Source organism: Sminthopsis crassicaudata, chromosome 3, assembly GCF_048593235.1.
Source record: "Sminthopsis crassicaudata isolate SCR6 chromosome 3, ASM4859323v1, whole genome shotgun sequence".
Classification (NCBI taxonomy): domain Eukaryota; kingdom Metazoa; phylum Chordata; class Mammalia; order Dasyuromorphia; family Dasyuridae; genus Sminthopsis; species Sminthopsis crassicaudata.
In genome coordinates this window covers 141,444,177-141,456,458 of record NC_133619.1, presented here as the reverse complement: position 1 = coordinate 141,456,458, position 12,282 = coordinate 141,444,177, and positions in this window count along the sequence as shown.

Here is a 12,282-nt window from a genome sequence, read left to right as displayed (position 1 = left end):
TAAGTTGCAATATTCATTTTTATATAGTTTTCTTGTTATGAATGTCCTATTTTGGTGGTAGATTATTTTATTCCTGTTGTGTATTATTCATTTTCTGTTGGAAAAGATATCAAAGTGTAACTGATTTTTTTTTTTTTCTAAATGAAATTTTCTTTACAGTAAATCTGCATTCATTTCCACTGGTTCTTTAATATATACTTGAAAATGTCAAAGTAACTATATAAAACTCACTTAATGAACAATCTATTTAATTGTATTTTTGTAGTTTTGGAATGGAAAAGAATCTTGAAACAGAAATGTTCTTGGCAGCTGGATAGGTGTCATAGAAGGAAGAAGGCATGTCAGTAATTCCTCCTCAGAGAGATGTGTGCTGAAGGGAATTATGGTAAAGGGGAATTAATGAAGTGTTAAAGGGCAAAATCTACTTCTTTCCTTTCCATTCATGAATTATTCATATCTTCAAACTAGCAAAAAGTAGACTAGAAATTCTGTTCTTCTATATGGTTATGTGAATGTGGGTATATTGTAAATAAAGATGATTTAATCCTAGATTATATAAATGTCAATTATTGCTGTTCAGTTGTTTTTCACTCTGTCACTCCATTTGAGGGTTTTTCTTTTTTGTGTGTGACAGAAATACTAGAGTGGTTTGTCATTTCTTTTTTCAGTTCATTTTACAGATAAGGTAACTGAAGCTAATAGAGTTAAGTGACTTATCTGGGGGTCACACTTTTGGTAACACCTGAATCCAAATTTGAACTCAGGAAGAGGTGTCTTCCTGACGCTAAACCTTGTACTTTATTCACTCTACCAGCTGCTTATAAATGTAAATCATAACTGATATTAATATAGCATTATTATTTTAAAATTACTTTATATATTTTCATAGAAATCTACAATAAAATTCTTCTCTGATACTTTCTGAGATATTCATGTAACATTGCATTCTTTCCCTTCCTTTCTAGATTTAATGGGAGCTATTTTTTCTTCCCCCATCTTTGTCCCTCATTAAAACACACAACAACCAAATAAAAATAATCTTGTAAGTAGTTAACATAGTTCATCAAAATAGATAACTATAGAGACTATACAGTAAAATTTAGTTCTTTTTCTGCATACTGAATACAGCACTTCTCTGGTCAGAACTTAGAACAGGTAAATCATCTTAGTGAAATAACAGATTTTAGTGTGGGAATGTGGGAGTCAAATGTAGTAAAAAGTTCCTAATACATTATTACTTCTACCCTTCCACTATATATAAATTTTAGCTTTCAGGAATTTAATCACAAATATATATTTATTTGAGATATAATTTCAAATAATGCAGCAATCTTTCCCAAATTAATGTAACTTTGTTTTTAATGACCAATTTTAAGAGCAAAAGTTTTCCATTGATTCTATACTTAGAACGATGTTACAGAACTATACTTAGAACTGTTACAGGATTTGTGAATTTTGTTAATTTCATAGATAATATTGTCTTTTTAAGTTTTGGGACATTTTTTTCTCTTTTTAGGTAAGAATAAATATTCCTTACCTATAGAAAGTACCTTTTCATTCTTTTATACAGTTATTTATTACTGTGGAGAAATTTAGCACTTTACATTCCTGCTTTTAAAATTATTTCATTTCCCCCTTACCTCTAAGCATAGCAAAATTGCCATTTCAGCTGCCTGAGAAATAATTCATTGGTTTTCTACTTTCATCAATTGTCTGATTCCCCAAAGGAGTTTTAAAGTAGAATTGATTGATTCTCATCATTTTTCCAATTTTTACTTTGTATTGGCTTTAACCTATGTCCATTTATTAAAAGAACTGACTAATTTAGTTTCATTCACAAATCTGACCCTCTTGTGGCCTAAGACTTTAGAACTTCTGCCTAAAGAATCCCAATTCAGCCTACATCTTTTATTTACCAAATCTCTATAAATTCACTTTAAGACTATTCTCCACAGTAGCATATAGTAAGAGATAACTACAAACTTTCCAGGCAGTATCTTGAGAAGGAATTTCACATAAATGTGATCACTATATCTCTTCTTATACTCTGAATTCTAAAAGGTAGGTAGGAATGTGTGTTAGTATACTGTAGATACATAGGTGGCTATGTCTTGGAATAGAACTTGAGAACACAATTTTCTTTATAAGTTTTACTTGTTTCTACTTTCTTCATATTTACTTTTTTCTGGAATCATCTGTTTCAGTACTCAGATTTGTTGCTGTTGTTGTTTGTTTGTGTGTGTGTGTGTGTGTGTGTGTGTGTGTTTTGTTAGTAAATTATTTTTTTATTGAAACTTTTTATTTTTTAAAACATATGCATGGACATTTCTTCAACATTAGCCCTTACAAAACCTTGTGTTCCAGTTTTTCCTCCCTTCCCCCATGCCCTCTTCTAGATAGCAAGTAGTCCAATATATGTTAAACATGGTAGAAATATATCTTAAATCTAATGTATATATGTAAAGGGCTGAAACCCTTGAGTTAATGCACTGACGTAAGAAAACCAAGCACTTAAAGCTAATTACCCATATTAGAATATGCTTGGAAAACGATCCTTCCCATTATCCTGTGCTGGACCAATCTTTTGGTGTATACAGAGAATTGTAGGAGGGACTAGGGGATGGAGTAAGACTAGCCACAGTCACTTCTGGGTGGGAGATGAAGAGGTGAGGTCACAGAGATCCTGTGCATCCATTCCCTTCTTTTCTACTGCTAAATACCAAGAATAAAGACCAAGGACAAGGACTTTTGCTTATCCTGACCCTAGCAGATTCTAAGGTATCCAGGGTGCTAACTTGATCATTATATATATATATATATATATATATATATATATATATATATATATATATATATATATATATATATATATATATATACAATTATTGTGCTGCATAAGAAAAATCAAATCAAACAATAAAAAAAATGAAGCAAAATAAAATGCAAGCAAGCAGCAACAAAAAGAGTGAACATGCTGCACAAGAAAAATCAAATCAAATCAGTAAAAAAATGAAGCAAAATAAAATGCAAGCAAGCAGCACCAAAAAGAATGAAAATGCTATGTTGTGGTCCACATTCAGTTCCCACAGTCCTCTCTCTAGGTGTAGATGGCTCTCTTCATTACTGAACAATTGAAACAGGTTTGAATTATCTCATTGTTGAAGAAAGCCATGCTCATCAGAATTGATCATTTTATAATCTTCTTGTTGTTGTGTATAATTTTCTCACGGTTCTGCTCATTTTACTTAGCATCAGTTCATGTATCTCCAGGCATCTCTGAAATCACTCATTTGTTTCTTACAGAACAATAATATTCCATAACATTCATATACTATAACTTATTCAGCAATTCTCCAATTGATGGGCATCCATGCAGTTTTCTGTTTCTTGCCATTACAGAAAGGGCTGCCACAAACATTATTGCACATGTACATCCCTTTCCCTCCTTTAAGAACTCTTTGGGATAAAAACCCAGTAGAAACACTGCTGGGTCAAAGGGTAGGCACAGTTTGATAATTTTTTGAGCATAGTTCCAAATCCTTCTCCAGGATAGCTGGACCCATTCACAATTCCACCAACAATGTATTAGTATCCCAATTTTCTCACATCCCCTCCAACATTCATTTTTATTTTTTCTTTCTTCTTAGCCAATCTGAGAGGTGTTAGTGGTATCTCAGAGTTGTCTTAATTTGCATTTCTCTGATCAATAATGATTTAGGGAACCTTTTCATATGACTAGAAATAGTTTCAGTTTCTTGATGTGAAAATTGTCTGTTCATATCTTTTGACTATTTATCAATTGAATTCTTATAAATTTGAGTCAATTTTCTATATATTTTAGAAATGACGACTCAGGTTTCTAAACTATTTTTTTTTTTAACATATCTTATGTGAGAATGGATATTCAGCATCTTGGAACTTTAAAACTTCCTGGTCCCTGGATAGACTCAGAGTTCCAATGCATCTCTACACCTTACTTATTTAAAATATACTATAGCTAAGCAATAGCTTAGTTGTTGAAATGTTACCTGCAACATGGAATCTTTTGGTGAATTCTTTTCACACATTTTAAGGTAAGCTTCTCTCAGTCACTGAGTAACTCACCTAAAAGAAAACAACAACAGAAATAGATATGGATTCCCTAATGTGGAATTCATCCCAAGACAGTTTAGTTTTAGGATTTAATAACTTTAATTATTATGACAAAAACACAAAGAATATCACAATGATCACCATAAGAAGAATGAATGGATGTATGTGTATGTGTGTGTTTTGAGGAGGCAAGTGTTATATGATTGCTAAGCCTGAAGTCAGGAAGATTCCTTTCCTGAGTTAAAATTTGGCCTGAGACATTTATGATATATGTAATTCTGGATGAGTAAATTATGACCATTTACCTCAGTTTTCTTATCTAAATTCAAGATGAGCTGGAGAAGAAAATGGTAAATTATTCCAGTACCTTTTCCAAGAAAACCTCAAAATGGGGTCATGAAGATTTGAAAATGACTGAAAGGACACAATAACTGCATTAACTCTATTGCTGATAAGGTCATATTTTTACTTTTTACTACGCCTTCCAAGTGTTTTTTAATTATAAATTGTTAATTATTGTTAATTATAAATATATACATGCTACTTTTTCACTGACTTCTTTGGTGATGTATTCCTTTCATCATGGCCAGTATAATTTCTATTTTCTTTACTTCCCCCATGACATCCTTCCATATTTATTTCAACTTTACAAATAAAGTTTCTTAAAATATGAGAATTTTATAATATAAAACCTGCCCTCAAATCCAATGGGTCTATGATCTATCTCTTTTATTTAAGTACTGTCTCTGATTAATCCAATTAATGTTATAAGCCATCCATGCTTGTCTGACCTGCAGAAAATGTCTATGTTTACTCATAAATTCAAAACAAAGAAGAATTTAATCCAATATGCTGGGACACTTTTTGACTTTTTCATTATATAATAAAGGTAGCAACAAAACATCTCTACCCACCATTTTTCAATGGTTTCAATCATGTCTCATTTTTCATGATTACTTCTCTTTACTTCCTATCTACTTTGAATTTCATTTTCTTATTTTATGCCTTTCTTTATTCCTTCAGTAATTATCTCCCAGTTGTGAAAAAGGTTTTCCTCTCTTTCCACATGTTTTTTACATTTCAATAGCATTTAATATATTATACTCTCTGCCTCCCTCTTTCTCCTCCTTCTGTATTCTATGTAGCTGCCAGTTATGCTTCTAGAACAAAGTTTTCACCATGTTACATTTTCTGTTCGAGAAAGTACAGTGATTCATTATTCATCCTGGCATCTAACAAAAACTATTCTTTTTGGATTAATTCCCTCACAATCTGAATATACTATCTATTTGCAATGTAATTATACTTAGGAACTCTATGGCTTAGCTAAAGGGATGCTTCCTCCCTTCCCAATTATATATTTTGTGTACTTATATGTGTACAGTAAAAAATATTTTTTTTTATTCTAGCATTAGTATCTAGTAAATGGCTAATAAATGCTTTTGATAAGTAAATTGATCATCTTCTTAGTTGATAGTGACATCTGTCACATATTAAGAGCACCAGTAGTTAAATTTGTGCACTTATTGGTCCTTTTCACTCTTTATGATTTTCTTGGGATACAGACCCAATGGTGGCACTGCTGGGTCAAAGTATATGTACAGTTTTGTAGCCCTTGGAAATAGGTCCATATTGCTCTCCAGATTGAATGGATCATCTCACAAGTCCACCAACAATGCATTACTCTTCCATTTTTCCCACATCCCCTCCAATATTTATCATTATCTTTTCCTGTCACCTTAACCAATCTGAGAAGTGTGAGGTAATACCTTAGAATTGTTTTAATTAACATTTCTGTAATCAATAGTGACTTAGAATATTTTTCACATTAATAGATGGCTTTAATTTTGTTATCTGTTCATATCCTTTGGTCATTTATAACAATTGGATGATGATTTATATTCCTATAAATTTGACACAGTTTTTCATATATTTTAGAAATGAGACTTTTATCAGAAACATTGGCTGTAAATTTTCCCCAAAGCTTTATACTTTCCTTTTAATCTTGTTTCTGTTGGTTTTGTTTGTGCAAAATCTTTTTAATTTAATGTGATCAAAGTTTTCCATTTTTCCTTCTGTAAAGTCCGGGATAGCTCCCTGAAGGGCTCAGAATCAGCCAATCAGGATAAGTAAAAGTCCTAGCCCCATGTTGGGTACCAAAATGTAGTGTTCTGTTGTCTTTTGGTTGTGAATTGTTCTCTGGGGGGAGATCTCTTGGGGAGCCTGTGGGGAGGCAGCCTTCCTTTCAGTTCTGTATTGTGTCCTTCAAAGTCTTGAATCTTTTCCTGTCAGAATGTCTCCAGCCAGCTTCAGTCTCTAGCTCTCTCTGAATCCAAAGCCTCCAGCCAGCACGAAGGTAGACGTGGGACTAAATCAGACTCTGTCTCCAAGAGTGTGGGATTGTGGGTTTCCCAGAATTCAATCTTAGATGTGAAGTCCTTTACACTTGTGAATCTGCTGGACTTGTGAATCCAAGGAAGTCTTCTCCTTGACTCAATCCAGACTGACTTCTTCCAGACTGCCCCTCCCCACTGAGTCTTGGCTCCTTTTATCCTCCCAGAGAATTGGCTTGTGGGTACTCCACAGGCTTGAGGGAACTCCTTACAACCAATGAGCTAGCTCTTTTAAAGGTGTTAACTCCTTTAAAGGTGTAAACTCCTTTCAGAAGTCTAAAGATGTAAACTCCTTTTAAAGATGTGAACTAAAGGTGTGAATTCTGAGCTAGAGAATTGTTAAGTACTAGCTTACCACATAGTAAGGATCCTAACACCTCCCATAATGTTCTCTAGTTCTTTGGCCATAACTTTTTCCCTTTTCCAAATATTTGATAGTTAGATTATTCCTTGCTCTCCTAATATGCTTATGTTACCAGCCTTTAAGCCCAGATTATGTATCCACTTTGTCCTTATTTTGGTATGGTGTTTGAGATGTAGGTCTATGTTGAGCTTCTGAGATTATTTTCCAGTTTCCCCAGCATTTTTTGTCAAATAGTGAGTTCATATTGAAGAAGCTGGGGTTTGGGGGTTTATCAAATATTAGAATATTATAGAATTGATTATTATTTTATTGATCTGCTACTCATATCTTAGGCAGTACCAAATGGTTTTGATGACTGCTGCTTCATAATGTAGTATTAGATCTGGCACAGCTAAGCCACCTTCCTTTGTATTTTTTCCCATTAATTCCCTGGACAACTTGATCTTTTGTTCTTCCAGATGAATTTTGTTATTTTTTTTTCTAGTTGCATAAAATGATTTTGGCAGTTTAATTGACATGACACTGAGCAAGTAGGCAGAATTGTTATTTTATTATTTTATTATATTAGCCTGGCTTACCCATTGATATTTTCCCTCTTGGTTAGATCTGACTATTCGTGTGAGAGTATTGAATTTGCTTTTTTTTTTAAAGAATATGACAACTGTGTTATTTAAAATTGTTCAGTAATGCATCAGTTTTATTCATTACCATGTTTTCAAAAATATTTAACTTTTTAAATGATCCTTAATTTTATATTTCTTAAAAATGGTTATAGCATTTAATAAAACCAATAAAACAAATCAAAGCAATTACACTGAAACAATGTCAGTGTTATGTAAAAGAAAAATCATTGTAAAGAAATCACTTATGAAGGAAGATATGAAAACTCAAAACAAGAAACAGAGAAGAGGAGAGAATAAAACTACCAAAATATTAATTTCTTCATCCAAGTTATCATATCATTGAGAAGAAAATATCACAGCATTGGATGAGGTTTATGCATACCAGAGGAAAAGAAGAATTCCTGTTGCTCTTCTCCCCAGTTTTATATTCTATCTTGGTAAAATTAATCAAAACATAGGAGCTGACAGAGAATCGGGAAAACAGAAATAAGGTAGATCTCCTCAGACCTTATTTGGACTAGCCAAAGAAAGTTACAGATAAAGGTGAATCTAAGCTTTTAGGGAGTTCATTTCATCAATTACCTGGCGTTTTTGAGAATTATGCTGAGTCTTTAATTTAGGGTTTTTTAGCAGATACATGGAGTAAGTTCAAAAACACAGATAGTTTGAAAGTCTCAAAGTGCCAAAACCATTTAATTGAAAAGGCACTAGACTTGTTTGGGTAGCTCTTAGTTGTATGATACTGGGCAAATAGCTTTGATTTTCTGAGCTCTCATTTTCTCATTGATAAAATGAAATGGACTTCATTTGGACTTAAATTGACTTAAATAATCTCTTCAATCTACTTACAGCTATATATATGTGATCCTATGTTTTTGAGATTGCAACTGTATGGCTCATTGGCTTCTGAAATTCCATATTCTACACAAAGTCTAACACTTTTTATTTTAATTACTCAAAATTTTTTGATCTGGAAAGGAGTCAAGGATTAAACTTGTATAACTTATTCCGTATGGATTCATGGTTGTTATAATATTCCCAAGAAGTCTTAATCAAGTCTTTCTTTACAGATTTCCAGTTCCCACTCTCTGACTCACAAGAAATCTCGTCTCATAATGGCTTAGTTGTGATTGATAAGAAACATATTTATATAGAATATAATTCTGTCTCTCTTACTTATATCAACCATGATTGTGACTTTGGAGGCCAAACAAACAAAAACCAACAACCAGAAGACTGAAATTCTAATCATTTAACCTAACTTTTCTTAGGGAAAAAATAATAAAGTATTAGTTTTTTTTTTTTTACTCCACTAAGTGTTTCTTCAGTCCCTCAATACTTCCCATGGTGTGGATCCTGTGTTGGATTAGCAAATAAGTATCTTTCAGAGTATTTTTTCTTATTCCAAATTTGATTTGATATATTTAATAATCAGTAAAAGACAAAAAATGAAAATAGGATACTCATAGCACATAGTTATCACCATCATAGGGCCAAATGAATTGTCACAATTAATATTTCTTTATATTCCAATTGAATATGAACAGAAAATAGCTAGTAAAATACATACCAAGAAGAATCATAAGTTATAATTTTCTTTGGGTTATTTCCTACTTCACTGAAACAATAAATCATGGGGAATTTTGGAGTCTCATTGTGACTACCAGTCAATTAATCAATAACATTTATTGAATGCTTGTTGTGTTCCTGATATTATGTTAAGCACTGGAGATTGAAAAAGAGGCAATTATATAGTCTTTGCCCTGAAGGAAGCTAATATAATAAAATAAGACAATTATAACAATAAAAAACAACATATACTTTGATAAATAGGAAAAATAATTAATGGAAAGAAAGCACTAGAAATTAAGAGACATTGGGAAAGTCTTTCTATAAAATATGGGATTTTGAAAGAACACAGTCAAGGCAGTAGATGTAGATGGAGAGAAATCTTGTTTTTTGGTCTTTGTTCTCAAAAAGCACTGTGATATCAGGGGGGTGATGCCATGCCAAGCATATGAATTGGATTTAAATGTATCCAGTGGTTAGATATAGATCAGAACTGGAGATGGCCGTAGATACAATGGGAGTTCAGACATAGCAGGATAACTAGAGACACTTGTGGAGCCAAAATATTAATTACCCTGTTCTTATAACAAGAAGGAAGACAACTTTACTGGTTTAAAGAATATATGGCAGTATGTTTTCTTCATAATAAAAAGTCTGAGAAGAAAGGAGAGAGATAAGTTACAAAAGGATTTGAACTGCAAGTGAGGAAATTTCTATTTGATCTTGGAGGCAATAGGAAATCACTAGAATTTAATAAAGTAGAGAAATTATAAGACTTAGACTTTAGAAAAATTACTTTAGTGACTGAATGAAGGATGGACTTAGTGGGGACAGGCTTGAAGAAGCCAAACCCACCAGCAAGTTGAGTCATGGATTAAGGGGATTTGGGTCTGCACCAAAAGAAAGGTAGTTTTAAAGGGTAGAATGGAGCATTTTGGAGAGATGATGTAAAGTTGAAATAGATAGGCCTTGGTAATAAATTGAATATGAGGAATAGAAAAAGTGAATAGTTGAGGATGATGCCTAGGTTGGTAGCCTGATAATGTGAAAGAATGATTTTTTTTTTATTCAATTATAGGAAGTGTAGAAGAGGTGTAAGGTTTAGGGGGAAAGAAAATTAGTTATGTTTGGGACATTTTTATTTTGAGATATCTGTCTACTGAACATACAGTTTTAAAGATAGCTGGATATGTAAGATTGGTCAGCAGAGAAGTTGGGGCAAGTTAAATAAATTTAAGACTAAAGTAACTCCTTCAGGTTCAGCACTCAAAGAAACCTTGCTTAGAAATGCAATAGTATTAGCACATTGCTAGCATTTCTCCTATTCAAGTCAAACTTAGCAGCATATAGATGATTATACCCCTTTATACTTTTCCCCCTCTCAACTTCTTATCTCATTTTTAACAAGGTTGTTCTGGCTATGCTGTTTCAGAGACTACTCATACTGTGAGTTCAAGAATAGGCTTCTAGAGAGTTCTTCACAAAAATGTGTAAAATACCCCTCATTCCCTGGTATTTGTGGTACCTAGAAATCTCACCAGAAACTTAGGTTCACATATAGAAACAGAACATACATATGCATGTGTATATATACACACACACATACATACATATACACACATATATATGTATATATATATATATATACATTTTACATATACATATATACGTATACACTTACAATTGTAAACATATCTATGCATGTATATACTACATACAGCAAAAGTGCAAAACTAAAATTAATGAAACACATGAATGATATTGAATATCAATGTTATAAGCAATGTAATTAAATAAAACAATGCAATATATTTAAACCAAATAGAAAGGCTAAATATAAGATATAATATTTCAGGCTGAAATTATATACAACTAACTAATTTTAAGAGCTCACCCTATAAATAGTAGTGAACTGTGTAAAAGTATAATCCTCTCTCTCATTAATCGTAAAAATGCATTAATTACCTTGGCTAAAGCTCAATCTCCTTGGATCACACAAGCAAATTCTTTATTTATTTATTTGTTTGTTTTTTATTAAAATTCTTTTTTATTTATCAATTTTATAATTATAATTTATTTTGATAGTATATACGCATGGGTACATTTTTTTTACAACATTATCCCTTGTATTCACTTTTCCAAATTTTCCCTTCCCTCCCTCTACTCTCTCCCCTAGATGACACCCAATCCCATATATAATAAATGTGTTACAGTATAACCTAGATACAATATAGATGTGTAAAACTGAATTTCTTGTTGCACAGTAAGACTTGGATTCTGAAGGTATAAGTAACCTGTGTAGAAAGACAATAGTACAAACATTTTACACTTCTTTTCCAGTGTTCCTTCTCTGGGTGTAATTGTTGCTGTCCCTCAACTGGAACTAAATTAGATCTTCTTTATTGAAGATATCCACTTCAATCAGAATATATCTTCATACAATATCATTGCTGAAGTGTACAGTGATATCCTGGTTCTCCTCATTTCACTCAGCATCAGTTCATGTAAGTGTCTCAAAGCCTCTCTGTATTCATCCTGCTGGTCATTTCTTACAGAAAAATAATATTCCACAATTTTCAAATACCACATTTTACCCAACCATTCTCCAATTGATGGGCATCCATTCATTTTCCACTTTCTAGCCACTACAAAAAGAGCTGCCACAAACATTTTGGCACATACAGGTCCCTTTCCAATCTTTAGTATATCTTTGGGATATAAGCCCAGTAGTAGCACTGCTGGATCAAAGGGTATGCATAGTTTGATAACTTTTTGGGCATAGTTCCAAATTGCTCTCCAGAATGGCTGGATTCTTTCACAACTCCACCAACAATGCATCAGTGTTCCTGTTTTCCCACATCCCATCCAACATTCATCACTATCTTTTCCTGTAATCTTAGCCAATCTCACAGGTGTGTAGTGGTATCTCAGATTTGTCTTAATTTGCATTTCTCTGATCAGTAGTGATTTGCAACACTCTTTCATATAAGTGGATATAGTTTCAATTTCATCATCTGAAAATTGTCTGTTCATATCCTTTGACCATTTAGCAACTGGAGAATGGTTTGATTTCTTATAAATTAGAGTCAATTCTCTACATATTTTGGAAATGAGTCCTTTATCAGAACCTTTAATTGTAAAAATATTTTCCTAATTTGTTACTTTCCTTCTAATCTTGTTTGCATTAGTTTTGTTTGTATAAAAGCTTTTTAATTTAATGTAATCAAAATCTTCTATTTTG